The sequence below is a fragment of the Sus scrofa genome, chromosome 6, assembly GCF_054392235.1.
Source record: "Sus scrofa isolate SSC_HxYL_T2T_F1_AM1 chromosome 6, Sscrofa_HxYL_maternal_Yorkshire_Landrace_v2.0, whole genome shotgun sequence".
Classification (NCBI taxonomy): domain Eukaryota; kingdom Metazoa; phylum Chordata; class Mammalia; order Artiodactyla; family Suidae; genus Sus; species Sus scrofa.
Window position 1 is genome coordinate 17,672,202 of NC_139388.1, and position 26,246 is coordinate 17,698,447.

Consider the following 26,246-nt stretch of genomic DNA (forward strand, 5'->3'; position numbering starts at 1 on the left):
AATAAAGATGCAGATGTCTGGCTAATGAGCCAACATGATTTCAACTTCTCATTTCCCTAAATTTTATTTATGTAGTAAAAACTTCCAACATCAAACATACTTACTTTATGAATAACGTCCTTCTCAGCCCTAAAAGTCTTATCAAAATTGGAGCATTTATTTCTGGGACCTTTCCTTTCCCTCTCTCATTCTCTAAAGTGAGTAGCTGAAAGTAAGTTAATAATGCAAAAACTGTAAAAATATCTTAAGAACTCAATTAAGAGCTACCAATATAGTTCTAGATCAGTTTTCATTAGGATAATGCTAACATTTTGTTGGTAGGATGGCTCGATTTCTGAGACCTCTCCCATGTGCAAGGGGCTGATTTTACTTGGATTTTATCATCCCCAATTTATAGATGAAAAAACTGGGGCTTGGAAAGGTTAATCATTTTTTTAAGGTCACATGGCTACCAAGTCAAGATTTAAATGCAGACAAATCTAACTTCAGAAATGATCTCATCCACTGTATTTATTGCCTCCCTAATACTAACACATCCTAGTGATTCCTATTCACGAGTATTCAGTTATCAATAGAAAACTATCTTTCTGTGCATCTTGGATTCTGATGCATTTAAATCTCAAAAGTCAGTGCTTTACTAATTCTATTCTAAAGAGAATTTTTTCTAGTTTGATCACTAGCACCTCCAAGATTTCGATTTTTCAGTTCCATGTCGTATCTGGAAAATAATCATTGATAGCATTATGTTCCAAACTGCAGAGGAGTAACAAGAAATCTAAGCCAGCTATTTTCCTTTTTAGATTTTTTTTAAGATTTTTTTCTACTACCTAGCTGTGTAAATTTATCAAAATTTGAAATGCCTTCAACTCCCCCTATAGCAATTCTGCCTTTCTTCTTAAATGGCCGGCTTTTATAAAGAACAGACAGGGTTTCCACCACCACACAGTAATAATAGCGATAATAACACCTTCTGTTTCTATAGCACCTTTTCTCCCAGGAGCTCCAAGTTATTGGATTAACTCTACCAGTTTCCCTTGCCAACATACTTCCAAATACAATAATACCATTTATTACTGTGCATTATAAAGAGAGAAAAATTGTTTGAAGTGCAAATAGCATGCTAAAGAACCAACAAATATAGATTATACCTAAGGCAAACACATTTCAAGAAAAATGGATATATTTTTACAAATATTCTGGCCCATTATGAGAAGAATTCTTGATTTCTTTTCACTTCTAACTAAATTATATTTGCATGGTGAATGGTTACCAGCAAAGTTTTAACTATTTGGGTGTGTGGTCAATGCATAAGGAGATAACTCAAAGTGGCACTTTTATGCCTCATTTTTTTATGAAGTATCAAAAAAACTTCTGAATGTGGACAAGGACTTTTAATTGAATGCCATCTTAAGGAGTTCCTGTCGTGGCGCAGTGGTTAACGAATCCGACTAGGAACCATGAGGTTGCGGGTTCGGTCCCTGCCCTTGCTCAGTGGGTTAACGATCCGGCGTTGCCGTGAGCTGTGGTGTAGGTTGCAGACACGGCTCGGATCCTGCGTTGCTGTGGCTCTGGCGTAGGCCGGTGGCTGCAGCTCCTATTCAGCCCCTGGCCTGGGAACCTCCATATGCCGTGGGAGCGGCCCAAAAAATAGCAAAAAAAAAAAAAAAAAAAAAAAAAAAAAAAGATAAAAAGATAAAAATAAATAAATACCATCTTAAGAAAATATGTCTTAAAATGCTAAGAAACAAGGCCATCTATACATTCTGAGGCAGCTAACCATTTTCTCAATAACGTAAGGTTGTAAGCTGTGAAATTACATTTACTTCTACTCTAAGTATTTCTACATCATAATGAAATATCCCAACACTTATTTGGCTATACAGTGCTGACTGAAATGCCATGACTGCCTACTTACCACGAGAATGAAAGTTATTCAAAGAACCAACCCCTCCCCCCCAAAATTTTTACTTCTTAGAAAATATTTTAATTATGTAGACAACCTGATGCTGACTGATCCACATAGCTTCTCTCTTTCCAGAAATATTCAGGCAAGCAAGGGTCCAGACAGCCAAATGTGGTATGTTTACTTTTGTGATCTCATTGTTTATGACAGTCAAGTCAAACAGAAACTTTTCTGTGAATCAACCCAAGTTTCCCAGTTGCAAAGTACGAATGCTCCTGTGGACATTTGCTGTAAATAGTTTGACCACATTTGTCACGTGTCTGGAACTTACTTCAGAGGCACAATGGGAATATGCAGCATATGGGTTTAGAATTCACAAAAAGTCCTCTTGTGAGGAGAAAAGATTAGAATTACATGATCACAGCAGAGGAAGTTGTTAACTCAGCAATTCCAGACAGAGTGTCCTGCCAAGGAGCAGAGGGGAATGAACTGGGGGAGACAGGAATAGAGTAAGAAATTAAAACATGAGACCAGAATGTCACAAACTGAAAATGATAGTGATAAAGTGAAAGTGAAATCGATGGCTAGACAAACTATCTGTATATAGTTTACATATGTCTCTAAGAAGAGTAAGAATCTACCCCTTAGAGTAAATTACAGCATTTTCTTCTCCATAAGGAATTTCTAAAACAAAACAAACTGATTTTGTAATTAAAGTAACTAACATTTGGAAATATTTATTCAGTGCCCCAGCACATACCTAGCGGTGTGCCAGAAGCATATCTAAATAAATGTGAAATAGAAATCATGAATTTAAAACTACTTGTTTCAGCAATCCCATTCCTGGGCATATATTCACACAAAGCATTCACTGAAAAAGACACATGCACCCCTATGTCCGTTGCAGCACTATTCACAATAACCAAGGCATGGAAAAAACCTAAATGTCCATGACTGCTGACTGGAATAAGAAGATGTGGTAGATATACACAATGGAAAACAACTCAGTCATTAAAAAGAACAAAATAACGCCATTTGCCACAACTTGGATGGAACCGTAGATTCTCATGCTCAGTGAAGTCAGTCAGAAGGAGAAAGACAAATACTATATGATATCACATATCTGGAATCTAATATTCATCACAAATGAACCTATCTACAGAAAATCAAACTCATGGACATGGAATATAGACTTGTGATTGCCAAGAGGGAGGGGGAGGAACTGGGAGTTTGGGCTTAGTAGATGCAAACTACAGCATTTGGAATGGATAAGCAGTGAGATTCTGCTGTATAGCCCAAGGGACTCTATCTGATAACTTGTGATGGAACATGCTGGAGGATAATATGAAAAACAGCATGTATATACAAGTAAAACTGGGCTCACTTTGCTGTAGAGCAGAAACTGACAGAACATTGTAAATCAAGTATAATAAAAAATTTAAAAAATAAAACTGCTTGTATACTTGTTGCTTTTTTAATTTGAAAGACTACAGATTACAATATTACTTCACATTCTATTCTGCTAATGGAAGTGCGTGGCCGTGATTGGTGTTCATTGTCTTGTGCAAGGTTTCTCTGTGACAAATAACATGCCTGTTTCATTAAATCGTTTTGCAAAGTACACAAGAAATATGGAGAACTCACTGAGATTCCACAATACGGCTTTTACTTATTCTTTTGAAGGTGTTATCAGTGTTGTCACAGTCAAGAGGAACAATGTATCTCTTGGACCTAATAGCATACTCAGTGAAGGGGATACTATCTGGAGAGGAAGTTTTCTTCAATAGCCAGCACATCAAAGAAAACCCTTCATTTTTCAAAAGGGTGAAGTCATCATTGACTTCCTAAGACTCAAGTCTCTATTCTCTCCTAGTAATAAAATTATGAGTTTTTTGAAAGTAGATTGTGTTTCCAAAGATGGCCAAAACACATCTTTTACAATGATGTGCGAAAGATCTTTTTCCACTTCCTTGTTGGGAGGTAGATTTTATTCCCTTCTCCTGAAATCTGGACTGGCCATGTGACCTACTTTGATCAGAGCATCAGTCTGGATGTGGTAGCAGTGACATTATACAACATTATAGGCTGGCCCTAAGAGATCTGTAGCTTTTGTCTGACCTCCAACACGCCCTGTGTGGAACCAGCTACCATGCTGTGTTAACAAGTTCAACCTATCCTTGGAATATGCTCTTCCTACCTTGTTTCTTGATAGAGATGCTTTTGAGTAATAAAGGTCACTTCAAATCCCACGAGTAATCAGCTTTAATGCCTAAAGTAATGCTTAAAAGTATACCAAGTTTCTTAAAATTCCAAGAAGGCTATCCATATAAAAGGGCATGTACGTCTTTGCACAGAAAAAGTCCTCTGAGCAAAAAAAAAAAAAAAAAAAAAAAGAAAAACCTAGGTTTGAATCTCAACTCTGCCACATTGTTTGAGTCTACATCTTTCCACCATTAAAATTTGAAAAATAATACTGAAAATTCTATTCGAATTTTATGAGATAATATGCAGGAAAGGGCTTAAAAGCCCTTGGTAAGTCACAGTGTGAAAAAATCGGAGACATGAATCAATAGGCCATTTGTACATAGTAAGATTGTAGTCCCATAAAAAAGTGGCTCTGAGCTGCTGTAACAAGCTTTCGCAAAGTATAAATTCATGTTGTGACTTTCCCAGCAGGAGTGCACCCACTCCAACTTCTGGTGACTAAGTAGGCACTGCCCTTTGTGTATTCATTCAAGCAATATCCATGTGGCATTTATCATGTAGCTAGAAGAGTTCTAGGCATAGGAACACAGCAAGAAGAAAACAAAATTCAGGCTCTTTTGGAACTTTGATTTGCTTACCTAGAGACATGAATTCTCTAAGAAACAATTCTCTAAGAAAATAGCTTATCTATCTAGATAAGAAAAGACAGTAACCAGAAGAATAGGAGATTAGTTTAGGGAAGGCCTCTCTGATACAGTAAATTTGTATAAAGACCTGAATGAAGGCAACAAACCCTACAACTTTGTTGTGAAAAGATATTCGAGGCAGTGGCAACAACCAGGGCCAAAGCCCGCAGTGGAATCATGCTCACTGTGTCCATGACCAGCAGGGAGGCTGTGGTGGAGGCAGCCAGCAGGGTGGTAGATGACAGCCAAGAGCCAGAGGGTCTCTATCAAGTAAGGTGGGGTGGACTCAAGTGGCAACAATTTGAGATTTACTCCAGGGAGAAGAGAAACCAACAGAGGAGAAACATAACCTAATTTACTCATTTAAAAGATCATTCTGGCTGGTATAGAATACATCACAGAAGGGAAGCAGGAGCAGCAGCAGTCCTAGCAGGAAATGATGCAACCTGGACTCGGGTTGTGGTTGCCAAGGGGTTTCAAGTGGCTGGATCCTGGATCTTTTTCAAAACCAGTGGCAGCAGATTTGCAAAGAGATTTGGGGTAGTGGGTGGGAAGAAAAAAGGAGTCAAGAAAAAGATGGGTAACACTGTTTCCAAGAAACCAATACATTTAGGGTTAGTTTTGCTGAAAGATAACCCCAAAGTAAGATTATCTTTAGCACCTGGTTTTCAATGTCCTAGCCCAAAGAAAAAAAAGAGTAGTTTTTAATACCAGTCATCTCTTTAGAAATTATTTAACTGTCATATAAATGTACTGATTTGGGGAAATATTATTAGATACACAACAGCAACTCAAATTCTGTTTTCTTTAGGTTAAAGCTTCGTAACTAAGCACAGCTGAAGACTGCCCAGGCATAATTATAGCTCCACCTGGCAGTCAGGCCCCTTGGTTTGAAGCATAGCATTTCATTAATAAAATGAAAGAACGTGTGAAACTATATTTTTAAACAGTTGAAACGGAAGGAAACTCATAGGTGGCAGGTTCTCTTGGCCACAAACTTAGTGTGTTCAAGTGTCACATGACCGTCACCCATCACACGTCCCATCCCAGGCTGAGTGAGGCTGACCTTCCCACGGGTTGCTCAGGTAATATTCTCGACTCTCTTCACGCAGACACCCTTGGAATTTCACAGCATTCCAGGCAAAGAAAGGCACAACTCACGGGCATCCTTACAACACTCACGTTCTACTTTGTTTCTTCAGACTAACAAGTTTACCAAGAAGCGGTATTATAAGAAAGTCTATGTGCCAACCGACAAAAATTACATTATCTACTGTCCAATAATTTCTCATTTATTCGCTCAACTGTTTGCATTGCACTGTACAATTAAATCACTGCATATACCAATTAACACAACTCCCCAAACATGACAATTTCAACTCCTCTTTCAGCTACCAACAAAATCCAAGTTGTTTTTTTTACAGAAGGAAAAATCTGTTTGTTCACCTTGAGATTTAATCCTTGATAAAAGAGCATGAAACTTAATTTTACGTTGTTTCCAATTACCCATTTTATAGATGAGAATTAGATTTTCTCCCTAGACCTTATGATTACATACTGAATTCCAGCCCTTCAAAATAAGTAAACCGAAATGTTTTCAGAAATGAAATAATTGACAAACCACCTAATAACTGTTGTTTTTAACACACAGCTCCCTTAAAATCTAGAGATAAGTAAACAAAAGTAATGTTTGTGAATAACAATGTAAGAATCGATTTAATAACTCCACAGAATTCAAATGCTCATAAAACACTTTTTAATTAATCCAATGGTAAGTCATAAAGAAAACCACACAACAACATTCTCTGGCTACAGGGAAATAAAGAAATGAATAACAAAGGCAAAACCAAAAACGAACCATTTAGAAATTTTACAACACTCTCCTGAATAACTCAACACCTAAGAATAAAATTATAGACTCTTTAGAAATTAATGATGGTTCTCATTAATAAAAAAGAGCTTTTTAAAGAAATGACAGATTCCAGATCTGAGACAAGTGTCGTACAAGGTTAAATCCGGGACATTTTGTTGTCCCAGCAACAAGTTATCAAAGACGACAAAGATCACACGAAAAGGACCTAGGATTAATGCAAGGGGCCTCCAATGGTCAAAGATGGGACAGACAATGTGAATGCTGAAATAGTAACAGACTACAATGGATTAAAACACAAACATATTAAAAAAAAGTCTACGCTTTTTTTTTTTTATTGGCCACACCCGCAGCTCACGGAAGTTCCTGGGCCAGGATCACATCCAAGACACAGCTGGAGGAAGGTTGGATCCTTACCCCACTGCCCCTGTGCCAGGGATCAAATCCTGAGACACTGTGGAGACAGCACTGGATCCTTAACCTGCTGCACCACCGTGGGAACTCCAAAATTATGCATTTTTCATAACACTTTCAAAATGATTACTTCTAGAGGTTTCTAGAGCACCAATTCATTTTGAAAATGGTAAATAAGAGCTTTAAGAACTTATTCTGCCCTCTTCTATGAAATCTATTTCAGGGTAATGATGTAGTTGATTTCAAGAATTAATAGAACTGCAGCTCACCTTTCTGCAACCTCTAATGGAATAATGGATCTGGGCAATTATCATGGATGGTTGCTAATACCATTAGGTAAGACTAATGAGGAACCTTATAATGGATGGATGAGGCTGAAAGCACTTGAGCCCCCTGATCAATCTAAATACCATATGAAGAACAACAATCATATGTTATGTGCCCCTAATAGGAAGTACACAGTACTCTTGCCAAAACTAAGAGAGATTCTTGCCGAAAGTATTTAACTCAAGCCTGAACCTGACAAGCCTTTAGTTGTAATTCCAAGATACAGGAAACACAGGGATAGATAAACAAGTTGAACAACACCATGTAGATAAAAATCAGCCCAATTTTACCTAACAAATGGCCATTTCATTTCTTTGCCAAAAAAACAACAGAGGAGTTCCCTACATGGCTTGGCTGTTAGTGAACCTGACTAGGATCCATAAGGATGCAAGTTCACTCCCTAGCCACGCTCAGTGGGTTAAGGATCCAGCATTGCCGTGAGCTGTGGTGCGGGTCACAGATGCAGCTGGGATCCCACATTGCTGTGGCATAGGCTGGCGGCTACAGCTCTGATTTGAACTTTCCTAGCCTGGGAACCTCCATATTCTGTGGGTGTGGCCCTAAAATAGGAAAAAAAAAAAAAAAAAAAAACGGAATGAGCAAAAGGAGGAAGCACTGATATAGCCTTAAAGAGACATAGCAACCAAATTCTGTGTTTGGACCTTATTTGCTGCTGATTCAAAGAAATCAAGTGTAAGAAGATATCCATGAGCTAAGTGGCGGAAACTTAACACTGGCTATTACATGATCAAGAGAATTTTTGTTCACTTCACCATTTAGAGATGATGTTTGTTTAAGAGTTCAAGTCTAAGAGATGCAAATAGAAGTACTGGAACATAAAATAGTGTGTTGGACTTTGCTCTGATGTAATTCAGAAGGCTGGGCAAGTATGGTATGGATACACAAGAATGGATGTATTTGTTGAAATTCGTGGCATAAAACTAGGGCTTCGCTCTTCTTTTTTTGCATGATTGAAATTTTTTGTAACAAAATGGGGGTTTGTTTAGGCTGCAGCTCTGGCATGTGGAAGTTCCCAGGCCAGGAATCGAATCCATTCCCCCGTTGCAACATGTACCACAGCTGCGGCAACACTGGATCCTTAAGAGCTGCATCACATTGGAATTTCCATAATAGGTTGTTTTTTGAAGGATATGAATGACAATGAGAATACATAACTATGTATAAGATTAAAAGTGACATCAGCATCATGGCAAAATAAAACATCCCTTATTTTGTCCTCCCTGTCACCCTCCCCTCCCCCACTAAAAACTGTAATTCAGTATCCACCCGCCAAGAAAAGGGTCTTGTGGGAGCTATGGAACCCAGAACTACAGATCAAGAGACCAGGAAGATTTTCACCCATCCATGCATTAAGTAGTAGATATACAGACCTCAGTCCTGGCTGTGGATTCTGTCAGGGCCCATGAGGTGGCTCCAGTCACTACTGGCTATAGTGAGGGAGCCCCTGGAAAACATTTTCATAGACAAACACTCATGAAGAAAAGAGCCTTGTGGAAAGCTAGGTCTCCCAAAAGTTTCCAGTACACCATTAGAGAAAAACAGCAACAATAAAAAAATTTAGATGCTTTGGCAAGGTAAGAAGAATAGCATCACTTTACCTGTACCACCCTCCCCAAAGACAGCACAGCTTATGGCCAACAGAGAGTTTCTCCACCCGTGATTCCTCTTCCCAGCTTCCCCAGTTGCATGGAATACTACCCAAGAGGCTCATTTCTCTCTTGCTCCATTCAAAGTACTGAACTGTAGAGTTCCCACAGTGGGAACAAATCTGACCAGGAACTGTGAGGCTACAGGTTCGATCCCCAGCCTTGCTCAGTGGGTTAAGAATCTGGTGTTGCCGTGAGCTGTGGTGCAGCTTGCAGACATGGCTCCAATCCTTTGTTGCTGTGGTGTAGGCTGGTAGCTGTAGTTCCAATTGGACCCCTAGCCTGGGAACTTCCATATGCTGCAGGTGCAGCCCTAAAAAGCCAAAAAAAAAAAAAAAAAAAAAAAAAGAAAGTACTAAATTATGAGCTCCATGATTTGGGGGCAGGAATAGGCAGGGAATGTGTGGCACATAGAACTCTCAGAGAGCATAAAAAGGACACAGACCCTACTAACTGTGTCAAAGACCCCATCATGAAAGCTGCCCTTGACCCACTAGGAATGCCTCACCTGTAGATCCCCTCAACTAGCCCATAGGCACTGCCAGGGCTCACCTTGCCTCACCCACATACCGTGACCCTGTGGCTAACTCCTTGTGCATTTTCCGAATTTTGGTGGTGAGACTGAGCTTTTGCAGATAGCTGGTGAGCACACAAGAATCCTACTAGTATCCATGAGGATGCAGGTTCAATTCCTGGCTTTGGGTTAAGGATCTGGCATTGCTGTCAGCTGTGGTGTAGGTTACAGATGAGGTGCGAATCACATGTTGCTTTGTCTGTGGCATAGGCTGGCAGATGTAGCTGCAATTCAACCCCTAGCCTGGGAATTTCCATATGCCACAGGTGTGGCCCTAAAAAGCACAAAGGAAAAAAAAATCAAGGAAATACAACATCCAAGGATAGCAATAATCTTCTAGCAACCAATCCCACAGTCGTGAATATGTGTGACCTACTCCCCCCAAAATTGAGAATGTTTAAGGAAACAGACATGATACAAGCAAACAGACCATTACATCAGGAATACACCTATGAAAAAAATGGTAAGTTTAACAAAGAGGTAGAAATCAAAAACAAAGCAAATTCTGGAACTGAAGAAGGTAATGAATTAAATGAAAAATGCATATACAGCATTAACAGCACAATTTATCAACCAGAATAAAAATCTTTGAGATGGAACACATGAACTTTGAAATCCATTCAATGGAGAAGATAAAATAACACAAGAAAGCTTACATGATCTATGGCATATCATGTGAACAGTCAGTATGTGAACTATTGGAATTCAAGGAGAAGACAGAAGGGAGTAGAGAGCTTATTTAAAGAAATGACAGCTGAGAACTTCCCAATTCTGGTGAGAAATTTGGATAAGTGCTAGAAGTTCATTGGTCACCAAACAAAATTAAAGAGATTCTCTCTAAGACACATTAAATAAAATTTTCAAATATAAAAAGACTTAAGAATCTTAAAAGCAGCAAGGAAAAAGAAGCATATAACTTCCAAGGGAACCCCCATAGAATTATCAATGGATTTCTCAAATTGATAGAGAAGTTATCACTCCAGGAGATAGTAGAACGATATATTCAAAGTGCTGGGAGGAAAAAAAAAAAAAAAAGAACCACCAACCAAGGTATTCTATCCAGCAGTTATCCTTCAGAAATGAAGCAGAGTCCAAGACTTTCCCAGACAAACAAAAGCTGAGGGAATTCAAAATGACTAGACTTGCCTTACAAGAAATGATGAAAGGAGTTCTTCCAGCAGAAATGAAGGGATGCTAATTATTATCATGAAAATGTGTGAAAATATATAACACACTGGTAAAGTATATAGTCAAACTCAGAATGTTTTAATACTTTCAACACTTAATACTTCAAAACCCATAGTGAAATGGGTCAAAGATCCTGAGATACAAACTCACCATAAACCCCACCCCCAGCACAGTGATGGAAGGAATTCCCAACTCCCACTCCCTGAGGAGTGAAGAGTTTGGACTTCACATCTAGCACCCAATTTCCAACTGAGCGATGGATTCCAAAAATATCTAGTTTTGAAAGCCAAAAGGGCTTGTGTTCACAGGAATCTGCAAGGCTACAACAGAGAGTGTTCTTACAAGGCTCAGATGGACTTTCCATGGCTAATCCCTCAGGGCCCAGCAAAGAGGCAGCAAAGGGAAAGCCCCATTTTTCCATGAATGATGCCACTGGTTCATCTTACAAGCTTTGGCCTGAGGGACAGGCTTCTAATTTAAAACACATCAGAAACCACTTTAATACTCTCCAGAGACCACAGAAAACTATCTCTTGTACGTTTATCTAACAAAGTAATAAAGAAAACCCAAATAAACATTTTAGGAATGAGAAGGAGGCTATACTCACCAAATATGGAAAAAAAAATTTAAACATACTATTAAGTTCCAATAAACCAAAACTCTAGATGACATGGATGATTTCTAATAAAAATGACCCAAATTTACTTAAGAAAATAGATTAAATATAAAAATACTAATAACCACAAAATGAATAGAAATGATAGTTTAAGGAATTCCCATTGTGGCTCAGTGGGTAAGGAACCCCACTAGTATCCATGAGGACATGCATTCAATCCCTGGCCTCGCTTAAGGATTCAATGTTGCCATGAGCTATGGTGTAGGTCACAAATGTGGCTCAGATCTGGCATTGCTGTGGCTGTGGCGTAGGCCAGCAGCTGCAGCTCCAGTTTGACCCCTAGCCTGGGAACTTCCATATGCCGCAGGTGTGGGTGTGGCCCTAAAAAAGACAAAAGAATAAAAAATGAAAAGATACCTTAAGATCTAAACTCAAAGGCATTGGTCCAGATTGTTCTACTCTAATTATTCCTATTTTTAACCACTCAAAAATATCAGCTGATCAGTAAATACTCCAGGCTAAACTTAATGATAGGGATTGGGGAAAAAAACAAAAAAAAAACCTAATAGAAAAAATATCCATACCTTCGCAGAATTTACATTCTAGAGGCGATGAGACTGATGGGTGGTAGAGGAAAGTAAAAATAGAATAAGTAAAATATGTCATATGTTTGATAGTATGTAGGTTGAGTAATAAAAGCCTTCTTCCCTACCTCAAAGATGCCTACATCCTAATCCCTGAGAACAAGAAATTATGTTCCTTCACATGGTAAAAGGGATTTGCAGATGTGATTAAGAATCCAACTGGGAGTTCCTGCGGTGGCTCAGTGGAAATAAATCTGACTAGGAACCAGGAGGTTGCAGGTTTGATCCCTTGCCCCACTCATTGAGTTAAGCATCCGGCGTTGCCATGAGCTGTGGTGTAGCTTGCAGACATGGCTCAGATCTGGCGTTGCTGTGGCGTAAGCGGGCAGCAACAGCTCCGATTAGACCCCTAGCCTGGGAACATCCATATGCCACAGGTGCAGCCCTAAAAAGACAAACAAAAAAAAAATCTTGAATTGGGATAATTCTCAATTATCTAGGTGGACCCAGTGTAAGCACAGAGGTTCTTCTAAGAGGAAAGCAGGAAGGTTAGAGTCAGAAAGTGAAATATACTACCCTGTCAATTTGAAGATCCAACAAAGGGCCAAAAGCCAAGGAATGGAGGCAGCCCCTCAAAGATGTGGAAGACAAGGAAATAGATTCTTCCTGAGAACCTCTAGAAGCAACCATTCCTAACATCTTGATTTTAGGACTTCTCATCTCCACAACTGTAAGAGGAGAAGTTTGCATTGTTTTAGCCACTAAATGTGTGCTAATTTACTATAGCAGCTATAGAAAATGAATATGATGAAAAAATTAAGTAAAGCTGAGGAGGGGCATGGGCTGACCAGGGAGTACAACTGACATAAATTGGTTAGAAAGAGATTCAATTCTAATAAACCTTGTTATGTAAAGTGTTTCTGGGCACAGAAGAGAAAATGTGATAAACTACATCATGAACAGAATTCACCGACAGAGAGAAAGTTAGGAAAAATGATATACGAATGGCAAATAAGCGTACGAAAAGGTAGGCAATTTCAATAGTAGTGAAATGGAAATTAAAACAAAATGTGGTTTAATAGATTGACAAAATTTTAAATTATTTTCATTCAGCACAGGTGAGTGTGTGGATTAAGTACAATCTTCTAAATACTTGAAAGAATTTTAAGCTTGCCTAGCCTTTTTAGAGGGATATTCGCTGATGGCTGTAAAATTTTCAAATATTCACACTTTTAATTACATTCCTAAGACTCATCCTACAAAAAGTGCTGCAGTACATTAAGAATACATTAGTAATACATTCAGTAATGCATTCCAATGAATCATCCTGCAAAAACGTTTGCACTGAAAATCAAAGAACTAAATAAATGGAAAGTTATTCAATGTTCATACATAGCAAGACTGAATGTTGTTACCATGTCAGTTCTCTCCAACCTGACCTAAGAGTCAATGCAATCTCAATCAAAATTCTGTTATTTTTTGCATATTGACAAACTGATTCTAAGGTTTGTATACAGAAGCAAAAGACCCATAATGGGGTCTATTGAAAGAGAAGAATAAAGTGGGAGGATTGATATTACCTGACTTTAAGACTTACTGTAAAAGCTACATTAATCAAGACATTCTGGGGATTCAAAGCCCAGAATTAAACCCACACACCTAGAGTCAACTCATTTATGACAAAGGAGGCAAGAATATACAGTGGAGAAAAGACAGCCCCTTCACTAAGCAGTGCTGGGAAAACTGGATTGCTGCATGTGAAACAATGAAATTAGAACACTTCCTAACACCATGCACGAAGTAAACTCAAAATGGATCAAAGACCTAAAAATAAGCCTGGACACTATAAAACTCTCAGAAGAAAACATAGGCCAAACATTCTCTGACATACACGACAGCAACATCTTCTCAAATCCACCAACTAGATTAAGGACAACAAAAACAAAAATAAACAAATGGGACCTAATTAAAGTTTCTGCACAGCAAAGGAAACCCTCAACAAAATGAAAAGACAACGCACAGAATGGGAAAAAGTATTTGCAAATGAAGTGACTGACAAAGGATTAATCTCCAAAATTTATGAACACCTTCTGCAGCTCAGTACCAAAAAAAAAAAAAAAAAAAAAAAACCATCAAAAAGTGGGCACAAAATCTAAAGACAATTCTCCAAAGACGACATACAGATGACCAAAAAAAAAAAAAAAAAACACATGAAAAGATGTTTAGCATCACTCATCATTAGAGAAATGCAAATCAATACCACTATGAGGTACCACCACACACCAGCCAGAATGGCCATCATCAAAAAGTCTACAGTGCTGGAGAGGGTGTGGAGAAAAAGCAACCCTATTACTCTATTGGAGGGAATATAAATTGGTGCAACCACTGTGGAAAACAGAATGAAGATGCCTCAGAAAACTAAAAACATAACTACCATTTGATCCAGCAATCCCACTCCTGGGCATCTATCCAGAGAAAACCATGACTTGAAAAGACACATGTACTCCAATGTTCATTACAGCACTATTTGCAATAGCCAAGACATAGAAACAACCTAAATGTCCACTGACAGAGGAGTGGATTAAGAAGATGTGGTACATATATACAATGGAATATCACTCAGACATTAAAAGGAATGAAATACCGGCCTTTGTAGCAACATGGATGGACCTAGAAATTATCATGCTAAGTGAAGTCAGTCATACAATTAGACACCAACATCAAATGCTATCACTGACATGTGGAATCTGCAAAAAGAACACAATGAAGTTCTTTGCAGATAGTGACTCACAGACTTTGAAAAACTTATGGTTTCCAAAGGAGACAGTTCAGGGGGTGGGAGGATGTGCTTGGGTTGTGGGGTAGAAATCCTATAAAATTTGATTGTGATGATCATTGTACAACTATAAATGTAATTAATTCACTGAGTTAAAAAAATAGTATAGTACTGGCATAAAAACAGAAATATCAATCAGTGGAACAGAGAGAAAGCCCAGAATTAAATCCAAGCACCTACAGTCAACATGTCTATGACAAAGGAGACAAGAATATACAATGAAGGAGAGACAGTCCCTTCAATAAATGGTGCTGCATGAGTTCCCATTGTGGCTCAGCAGAAATGAATCTGACTGGTAACCATGAGGACACAGGTTTGAGCCTTGGTCTCATTCAGTGGGTTAAGGATCTGGCATTGCTGTGAGCTGTGGAGTAGGTCACAGACGTGGCTTGGATCCTGTGTGATCTTTAGGGAAATGCAAATCAAAACCACTGTGAGCTACCACCTTACACCAGCCAGAATGGCCATCATCAAAAAGTCTACAGGAGTTCCTGTCGTGGCGCAGTGGTTAATGAATCCGACTAGGAACCATGAGGTTGCGGGTTCGATCCCTGCCCTTGCTCAGTGGGTTAACGATCCGGCGTTGCCGTGAGCTGTGGTGTAGGTTGCAGACGCGGCTCGGATCCCGAGTTGCTGTGGCTCTGGCATAGGCTGGCAGCTACAGCTCCGATTAGACCCCTAGCCTGGGAAACTCCATATGCCGCGGGAGTGGCCCAAGAAATAGCAAAAAAGACAAAAAAAAAAAAAAAAGTCTACAAACAATAAATGCTGGAGAGGGTGTAGAGAAAAGGGAACCCTATTACATTATTGTTGGGAATGTAAATTGGTACAACCACTGTGGAAAAAAGTATGGAGATTCCTCAGAAAATTAAAAGTAGAATTACCATTTGATCCAGCAATTCCACTCCTGGGCATCTATCCAGAGAAAACCATGACTCGAAAAGACACATGTACTCCAGTGTTCATTGCAGCACCATTTGCAATAGCCAAGACATGGAAATAACCTAAATGCCCATTGACAGAGGAGTGGATAAAGATGTGGTACATATACACAACAGAATATTGTTCAACCATTAAAAGGAAAGAAATAAAGGCATTTGCAGCAACATGGATGGACCTAGAAATCATCATGCTAAGTGAAATTCGACAGTGAGACACCAACATCATATGCAATCGAAAAAAAAAAGACACAATGAATTTCTTTGCAGAACAGATACTGACTCACTGATTTTGAAAAACTTACAGTTTCCAAATGAGACAGGTTGAGGGGGTGAGGGATGCGCCCAGGGTTTGAGATGGAAATGCTATAAAATTGGGTTGTGTTGATTGAGGTTGTGTTGATCAGTGTGCAATTATGAATGTACTAAAATTCATTGAGTAATAATAATAAAGAAACACAACAATAACAAAAGACATTTTAGTATTGGCCAAAGAATACAAAGATAGATCAATGAAACAGAATAGAGAGACCTAAAATATACCTACATATGGTCAACTCATCTTTGACAAAGATGCATAAGTAATATAACAGAGCAAAGACAATCTCTTCAATAAACAGTCCTGGATCAGCTGGACATCAACATGCAACAGTAGATCAATCTAGATACAGACCTTATGCCCTTAAGAAAAATAAATTCAAAATGGATTATAAACCTAAATGGAAAATGGAAAACTTAAAGACTCCTAGAAAATAGCAAAGAAGAAAACCTAAATTACCTTAGGTACATTGAAGACTTTCTTTTTAATACACTACCGAGGACACAATCTGTCAATGAAATAAAGAATGTGCTGAATAGCAACGACAACAACAACAAAAAGACAAAAGAAAAAAAAAAAGAATGTGCTAGACGCTGGACATCATTAAAATTTAAAACTTGTACTCTATGACAGTATCAAGAGACTTTGAAGAGAAACCACAGACCAGAAGAAAACAAAAAATCAAAGCACATTTCATAAAGGATTGCTATCCAAATATTTTGGGGGGACTCTTAAAAAACTCAACCATTAGAAAACAAATGACCTGATTGTAGAAGTGTGCCAAAGATCTTAATAGACACTTCATTAAAGAAGACATACAGATGGCAAATCAGCTTAAGAAAATATGTTCCACATCCTGTGTCATCAAGTAAATGCAAATGACAAACAAGATACTACTACATACCTCTTAGAACAGCCAAAATCCTCCACACTGACAACAACAAATGCTGGCAACGATGTGAACCAAAACCAATTCTTGTATGCTGCTTGTGCCAATACACAGTGGTACCACTTTGGAAGAAGTCTGGTGGTTCCTTACAAAACTAAATACACTCTTTCCATACAATTCAGAAACCGTGCTCCTTAGTATTTGCCCAAAGGAGCTGAAAACTTATATACACACACACCAAAAGCTGCACATAATTTTTATCACAATTTTATTCGTAATTGCCCAAACATGGAAACAACCAAGATGTCCATCAGTAGCTACAAAAAACTGGTAAATTTAGATAAATTATTACTCACCATTTTTAAACAAGTAGTGTCAAGCCATGAAAAGATATGGAGGAAATTTAAATGCATATCACGGTTAAAGAAATTAATCTGAAAATAGTACACACTGGGTTTTTTTGCTTGATTTTTTTTTTCTGGTCTTTTTAGAGCCACACCCATGGCATATGCAAGTTCCCAGCCTAGGGATCGAACCTGAGCTGCAGCTGCTGGCCTGTGTCACAGCGACAGCAACATGAGATCTGAGCTGCATCTGCGCCTGACACCACAGCTCACAGCAATGCTAGATCCTTAACCCCAAGTGAGACCAAGGATCAAACCTGCCTCCTCATGGATACTAGTCAGGTTCATTACCACTGAGCCACAATGGGAACTCTCTGATTTAAATTTTATTACTCTCTGGAAAAGATAGAATTATGGAGATGATAAAAAGATCAGTAGTTGCCAAGACCGAGGTGAGGGTGGGGGTGGCAGGGAGGAGAGATGATTAGGGAGAGCGCAGAGTTTTTATGACAGTGGAATACTCTGTATGGTATTCTAACAATGAATATAGGTCCTTATACTTATGTCCAAACTCACAGAATATACAACGCCAAGAGTGGATCTTCAGGTCAGCTATGGCCTTTGCATGATTATCTTATGTCAGTGTAGGTTTGTCTTTGGTTAAAAAGAGTAAAATAAAAGCCAAAACCATTGTAGTGAGTGATGTTCCTAAAGGGCTTAGCTACGCATGTGTGGGGCGTGGGATAAATACCATCTCGGTACCTTTTTTTATTATGCACATAAAACTTTAAAAAAAATAAGTGTGTAAAAAATTGTTCACAAGTGTCCAAGAAATATGTGTAGTGTTCACAACAAAAATAAAAACACATTTTAACTAATGGGAAATTGTTGAATAAATTATGATATATCCATAAAAAGGAAAACCACACACTAATTAAAAACTACTTAAGGTAGAACTCTTTACAGTTACATGGAAAGATACTCACAGCACATTTTTAAGTGAGAAACTTAAGTTACATAATTACATATATACTACAGTAGGCAGCCTACAGATAATTACAGAATTACATGTATACTACAGATGGTGCTCCAAAATCACCATATTCACACCTTTGTGTAATCCTCTCCTCTTGAATGTGGGCTGAACTTGCAATTAACTTCTAATAAATAGAATGTAGGCAATGTCATGGGCTATCACTTCTGAGATTAGGTTGCAGAGAGACACAAGTTTCCCCTTGCTTAATGTAATGAAAGCCAGCTTCCATACCATGAGCTGCCCTATGGAGAGATTCCTGCGGCAAGAAACTGAGGGAGGTCTCCAACCAACTCCCAACCTCAGGTCAGAAGCCTGGGGTTATATAGCATTCTTTCCTCTCCTTCACCAACCACATCCAGTCACCTGTGTACATCTTGAGTCTGACAGATTTTCTCTACATTTATTGCTCCTGCCTTGATCCAACCACCATCATTGCTCTCCTAGACCACTGCAGTAGTTCTCTTACTGGTCTCCCTGCTCCCACATTTGCTCGCCTGTAAATCATTCTTCACACAGGCCAGTATGGTTTCTTTCCTTTACTTTTTATTTGGAAATCCAGACTCACAGAAAAGTTCTGACAATAATGTATTGTCAACATCTTGTTACCAGAGCCGTTGCCCCAGAATCATGTTCCTGCCCCTCCCTTGAATGGAAAGCAATTCCTCTTACCTAAGTTTCAGGAGGAAGCTGCAAAGAAAAACAACAACTGGCTAAAACAAACGAGGCTTAGGATGGTCAACATTTGATTTCCAATAGACCTTAAGCCTGATTATACTCACTGTAATATACTAGCATGCTAAATGACACATCCTCCAGCCCCTAGACTGCTGACAGTTACCATGACAACAACCAGAAGAGCCCATACAAGGACTGCAAAAGGCGTGTTGCCTCAGTTCTGTGTCCAAGCCACACCCCTGTTCTTGAGAAAGTCAAGAATATTCTTCAAACTCTTTCCAATTCCCTCTCTTTTTCATTGACCCTCTTATATACATATATACATGTTGTCTTATACATATGGTATCAGGTTGAGAAGTTGATTTGCAAACTTAAGTTCCTGCTTCTCCATCCTTTGGCCATGGACTAAACCTTTTGTTGTTTCCGTCTCAGCACTGGTTTTGTTATTGGCTGTCTAAATCCAAGCGGAGAGAAGAACCTCCCTGCTCGAGGTCCCCAGACATGGGTCCAAGTGACCAATTCAGTAACAATCTCACCATTTTACCCCTCAATACTTCCAGGTGTATTTCCTAAATCAAGAACTTTCTCTTCCATAGAGTCCACTTACCAAAAAAAAAAAAAAAAAAAAAAAAATCAGCAAGTTAACACTGATACAAATTTATTATCTAATCTATAAATCTTCATCAATTGTCAACAATTTTCCCAATAACAAAGTCATCCCTTTTAAAGAGTAATTAAAACTATCACTCCCCTGCTATAAATACTCCAATGGCTGTCTACTGTATTGTAATAATAGGCAAATATTTTCCTCTAGCCACTAAGACGCTGCATGTTCAGAATCCTGCTTATTTCTCTACCATCTCCTTATACTCTCCCAACTCCTCACTTTAATCAAACACTACAGATCTGCCTTCTCTTCCCCTCATTTCTATCCCAGAGCCTTTGCTCTGCCACCCTGGAATGGTCTTCCCCACACATCTTCACGGGTGACCCCTCATCACTCAGGCCACGCATCCTTTTCTCTATTTTATGTTGCTTTCCCCTTGTGTGATTTTTAGGAAGGGAGGTAGGCGTATGGAATTCCAGTCTGTTACCATGTTCCTACAAGAACTCTAACAGATTCAATTCTTGGTAATTTTGTGTATATTTTGTTGTATTCCATTCGTTTATAAATCATTAATCCGTGCATGGCACATACAGGTTATTCAAATTAGATGAAACTCCTGTTCTTACGTTTCTCAATAGCAATGTATACTACCTTATTATTGTTCTTGAATATTCACCACAAAGTTGGTGTCATTAAGGCAGCAATGATTTCTTTCTTCAACATGTTACCAGTGTAAAAGAATAGGCATGATAATTCAAATGCAAGCTGACCTACGAGCAATTCAATGATGAAGTTCTTTTGATTACAAGAAGTCATCAAGGACATAAACGAATTACTTCATTTCGATAACCATGTATAATCAATGTGAATGTGTAAGGCATTTGTATAAGGGGTGCCCTGAACACTGCTCACAACTGTCGCAGCTGCCTAGGCCATCATGTGCATTCTAAAAATGACATGATAGGAAGCAGAAAATCACTGCTATTATTTTGGGCTTCGTGTCATTCCTCTATAGTGCCATCCTGTGTTGCCCCTATTTCAGGTAGCAATCGCTCTCCTTCCCACCGTCAGTGGCAAGGATTCCATGTTTGCATAAAACATCAACATCCTACATTATGCGGGGTAATGGGACTCCATCACTGAAATATCATTACACCGAAGGACTGTCATGTTCAGATTCTCCCTCACTATTCATAGCTGAGAGAAACAACATCTTTAAGACCTTGCCTGAAGTTTTCAGCTAAAACCCACTTGATTTCAAGGTGACAGAGTATGTTCTTAAGAGCTGTTACCACCTCGGATAATTATAAAGCTACAGAAAGGCTGTGAGCAGGAACAAAAGAAGATTAACACCTCTGCATGTCATGCAGCATAACTGAGGCGGGGCGGCCAGTGACCCAGAACTAAGAACACTGCTGCAACAGCTGCCAATTGAGAAGAAAATTGAAATAAGGTACAAGTGAGGAAACCTTTATCAACAATTAAAAACAAAGAGCTTCCTTCATCTTTTGGAAAGCTATAGACATTTGTGGCTAAGAACAGAGGATTTTGAATAATGTCAAGGTCACAACTGCAAACAGTGAGTTGGTTGGCAATATTAAAAGGCACCAAGAACACAATAAAAGTAAAGAAAAATATTGTTTCAATGCAAAACACAGGGAACTGGGAAACAGGATGTCACATTTGGCCTTGGCAAACCCAACAGGAAAGGAGAAACTGATTACCAAAGCTCTGGGGCTGTGTGCCCTGTTATTTGCTGTTGTTGCCTGAAGATTTTGGCTAGTTGACCTCAGTACTACTTTTTCACATCCCTTCAATTCAAGAAATATATTCCAAACCAGTGACCTCTAAATCCTAATCCACTGGGAATGGGGGAAAAAAAAAAAAAAAAAAAAAAGATGCTCAAGCTTTTTATAGCTTTTTAATCTCTAAGATCTCGTGTATGTTATAAAATGTCTGTTTTCTACTAGAAGAACGGTACATGTCAGTTACCGACTATATCAACAAGCCTGTAAGGGTAAGTCATCAAAAATTATTTGCTGAATAAGAGTACGTGATCAAAAATATAGATTCTGATTCGGTAGGTCTACAGTGGGGTCCGAGTGACCCTGGGTGGATCCCTTTTACATATATTCATTCCTTTTCATCCTTACAACAAATGTGCCACTAGGTCAGACAATATTCCAAGGCAGACACTGTAACTCTTCTCCCCTGTATAGACGAGAAACCTAAGGCATAGAAAGGTTAGGACACTCTCCAAGTTCATGCAACGAATGAGTGGGGGCAGCAGAATTCAAATCCAGGCAGGGTCAGCAAAGCCAGCGTTCTCAAGCACTATATAACCCAGTCTCAAGAACTTAGGATACTCTGACCCCAGATAGTTAAGCAAGCAAGATTAGAGAATTGACAATCCCAGGTCGAAGAAATAGATAGGCACCCAGTGGGCAGTTCCACCAGCCCAGATAATTCCCAACACAAAGTTTTCTCACTCGCTCGCGGGAACATACACTCCCACACACATCCCACACGTGTTAGTCACATGGGATTGGTTTTGTGAACGGGGACAAACCTAGAAAGACAAAGATAGGAAATAAGACACCAACATTGCTTCAATAAAGTATCACCCAACCAGAGCCACTCACTGTCTTTTTTTAATAGAAGCCTTTCCCCGTATGGAACTAATTATCGCCATCTGCCGTTCCATACTTCCATTTCCTCTGTAACAGCTCATTCTTCAAAAACTCAGTAGCTTCCTCCCTTTACATTTGTAAATGCTGTTGACTATGGATAAAATCCATGTTTACTTTCTAGTCAAAACCTCATAGGAAAGCTTGTTTTAATCATCCACAGATGTCTCGTTCAGTTCTGCTTAGCTTGGCACACAACTTCAGAGGGAAAGAGAAGAAAAATCTTTATTTTATATTTCAATTGTAGATTGTTACAGACTAAATAAAACGCCAAATTGTTATTGGAAACAACACAGCCACTGTAAGAACGATAGTCGACGTCTCATTTTTACAATTATAATTTTTTCTGGCATTTGTTTAACTCAAGATGGTTTCCATATTTTACAAAGGGCTTTTTTCCCCCTCTCTGAACCTGCCCTGAAGCCATCGAGCTTTGTAATTCGTTTTTAATACGGTCTTATACATTTGAGAAATAGTGAGATTGTGGCATGATATATAGTGATTAGGCTTTTAAATAATACTTTCCGTCCTGTTGGTATCATGCTTTGATACATGTTTTCCTTTTGAATTCTTTTCAAAACACCTTTTAATCCCAAAGGCCACTCCATACACCTCTAATACCTCTATGGGTCTATTTTCCCCGGTTTCCACTTTTTATTTCTTAACTGAAGAACAATTATTTATACATAAATATTCACTATAAATTATATTTGCACTTCAGTTATTAAATATAAGGGGGAAAGCAGCTTTTCTGGTGAAAAGGGTCTCTCTATGCATTTGTGGTTGATTCTCTACTGATCTTGAATAACTTTGACATGAGTGCTTAATAAGTATACCCTTTCTTTCTGATCCCACACCTCCAACCAACCCAAAGCTCACCTGATTTATTGATACCCTGGAATTTTCTAACGAGGTGCTTGTTTCTTTTCACCCCACCAATGCCAAGACTCCAACTACACTCCCCAAGACCTAAGTCCAACATTTATCTCTTCCTAAATCCAGCCTATCACATCACTCCTCCAGAAGCATTTCTAGTTACATAGCAGAGTTCATTTTGACCTTTTTATCTCATTCCAGTGTGTTAAAATAGCATAAAAATTAACTTGTTTTGGTCTTTTGATTCAGTACACATGCTTCTAGATGGAGCTTCTCAAATCCCTAAAAGGATCCTCTATGTAGATTTTTTTTTTTTTAATCTCTTCACTGTTGGCCCCAGAACGAGAGTAACTGGCTTGATTAGAGAGCCAGTTATGGCTCCCTGTAATCCTTCCAATACACATGCCGATACTCAGTAATGACTTTGGTTTGATGGTGGTTATTTTGCTTTGTCAAAATTCTATCCTATTGTTCTGTCTATGCAGAATATACAAGTCAAAGAAGTTGTGCATTTCTGGAGTGAAGAATGAATAGATGAGAGGAAATGGTTGAGAATTTGGGTCTGAAAGAAGTCACTAAATCAAATAAAATCTTTTAAATCAAAGTAGCAAAAGAAGCAGTTTTCTTTACATCAACTTATTTTCCTGTGTCAAAGTGACAACTCCTCATAGCAGAGTTTTAAATTTTATGTTCATAGTTTACTTTCTCAGATTATCTGACCTGAAAACTATATACATATATGACCCAGAAATGATAATGGACAAATCTAGTAACAATAAACAAATCTACTAAGCAAATATGGTACTTGACTGTACTTTGTTGATGCCAAGGTCATGCATTTAGAATAAGTAAGACTCTCTGCCTTAATTCAAGCTAAGAGTGCTTACGAGTAACTTGAGTTTTTAAAATTGTTATTGCACACACCATTCACTTCAGAAAAGGCAGCAAGATTTAGTCATCTTTTGATATCCAGACACTCTAATCAAGATAACTGGAATCCTATGAGGCAAAAAACAAATTATGATTTTCCCCACAAAAACCAACAAAACTTCATAAATTAACCCAAGAGTTCTTCCTGGTCTAGACTTCTGCCACCATTTACATGGTCATGACAGTAAAATCCTGTCCTCTGATTATGTGTCCCCTTTTAAGCAATAAGAGAACTTAAGTACTTCAGCCTAATTTCTCTATGTGTATAACATATTGGGGGATCCTTTTAAGGAATGTAAAATATAACCTATTTGCTCTGAAAATGAGTGAAAATATAGTGGTCAAATTTCTGAGGAGATTGCAATTAAAATGAGAAGCCGAGGAGACAATCAGAATATATAAACCTATAGAAAGAGGCATTTTATTTTGTACCATAGTTAAAAGTTATTATACTTTTAAAATTTAAATGTAAGGTTTTAAACATTTCAAACAAAATCATGTCTAGAAAATATCAAGAAAGTTCCACCCACTTCCACCCAAGTGAGATGGTGATTAGTTTCTTAATCTGAAATCTATCTGTAATATCCTATTTCCCTAAAGTCTAATGTTATTAATTGTAAAGCATTTTATTTACTGAGAAAAAACCATGCCACTTTAGTTTCAATAGTCCATCAATGGTAAAACACATTCCCATCTCAGTGATACAAAATGTGGGACAAGTGTTGATCTTACACTTGGAGAAATACAAAAAATCCTTTCCACATATTCACATAGAAACAAAATCCTAGTTCTGGAACACAATAGAATACTTGATTTTGAGGGGATGAAGAATGTATAATAAATACTTTAAAGAAAGAAAAAGACACCTCACAGCTAGCATGGAAAGTTACCTTGACTGTACAGGTTCACAAATCTGAATTTTCCAATACATGTTTTCCACTGTGGCCCTACACACCTATGTATTCTCCCCTTAGTATTCATTACCAAAGTGAAAAGCTTTTATGCAACAACAACAACAACAAAAAAAAAACTTTAGAAAAAGGCAAAAAAAAAAAAAAAAAAAAACCATGGCGGGGGCGGGGGGACCTGATAAAGATCTCTCCATTTTTGCCCTGCTACAACGTAAGCACTGTAAAAAAGTAACATAAAATAAATTTTAACTCCTCCTTTCCTCTCGTTTTGTTCCTTACATCCATATGGTCCCTTCCCACCGTGTAGTTGCCCTCATACTTGCCACTACAGGCCCCCTCAGCCCCTGCATTGCTCACCCAGCTTCTAGAACTTTTGCTCAACTTGCAATAAGAGACATTCAGCCTCAATCCTCCCATTTAATTCCTCTGAAGCAGAGAGGAGGGGGAGAGACAGAGGTCGTTAGAGTTCCAAGGTCCTAGGACTTGGGATTCAGAATCAGCTTCAAGGAAGATCAAGGTTAGTACTATTAATATTATTTCAACTATTTCAACCATCCTACTGTTAGGAGAAAAGGAGAGTTATGTTTCCCCTTTGAGCATTTTAGTGCTTTCTAGTAGATCCCAAAATTCTGTTTTAATTAGCATGATAATACATATGCACACAGATTAAAGGAGGAACACAAACCCTGTTGTCCCCAGAATCCAGGCCAAGATCCACTGATCTGCAACAATGCAGGGAGGGGCACAAGCAGAAACCCTTTGTCTCTGGAATTATTCTGCACTGATACCCATCCGTCAGCTTCTGCTAGAAGAGAGCCAAATTCTCTCTACCTAACATCAACCACAGACACAAGGCAGAGTCGGGCTGTCAAGGGGACAAGAGGCAGGAATACTGAGAAAACCTTAACTCCAAAGTCCAGGCTCAGAGGGGCTGGACCAACCCAATCAAGAACTCCCTGTGCCCACCCAAAGCCCAGTACCAATTCATGCAACATGAACTGAGACACACTGCTCTCTTGGGCAGACAGGGTAGAATGATAACTTTGAAAAAAATGTCCAGCACCCCTTTGCCACACTAAGCACAAGGTAACGGCAGCCACCACTGGAGTAATCTGAAGCCTGTGGTGAACTGAAGATAATAAAAGCAATGACAAAACCCAAATC

General features: G+C 38.6%; 1 long non-coding RNA gene across 3 annotated transcripts in view; it reads right to left on the minus strand.

The window, feature by feature from the left end:
- The window catches only part of LOC146402227 (uncharacterized), a 228,003-nt gene that overhangs the window by 149,259 nt on the left and 52,498 nt on the right, over positions 1–26,246 (minus strand). Inside the window, exon 3 of one of the 3 annotated variants that reach the window (XR_014805572.1) lies at positions 105–718. The exons of the other annotated variants lie outside the window; for them this stretch is intronic. This is a non-coding gene — a long non-coding RNA (uncharacterized LOC146402227). The remainder of the gene's footprint in view (positions 1–104; positions 719–26,246) is intronic. 3 annotated transcript variants of the gene reach the window in all.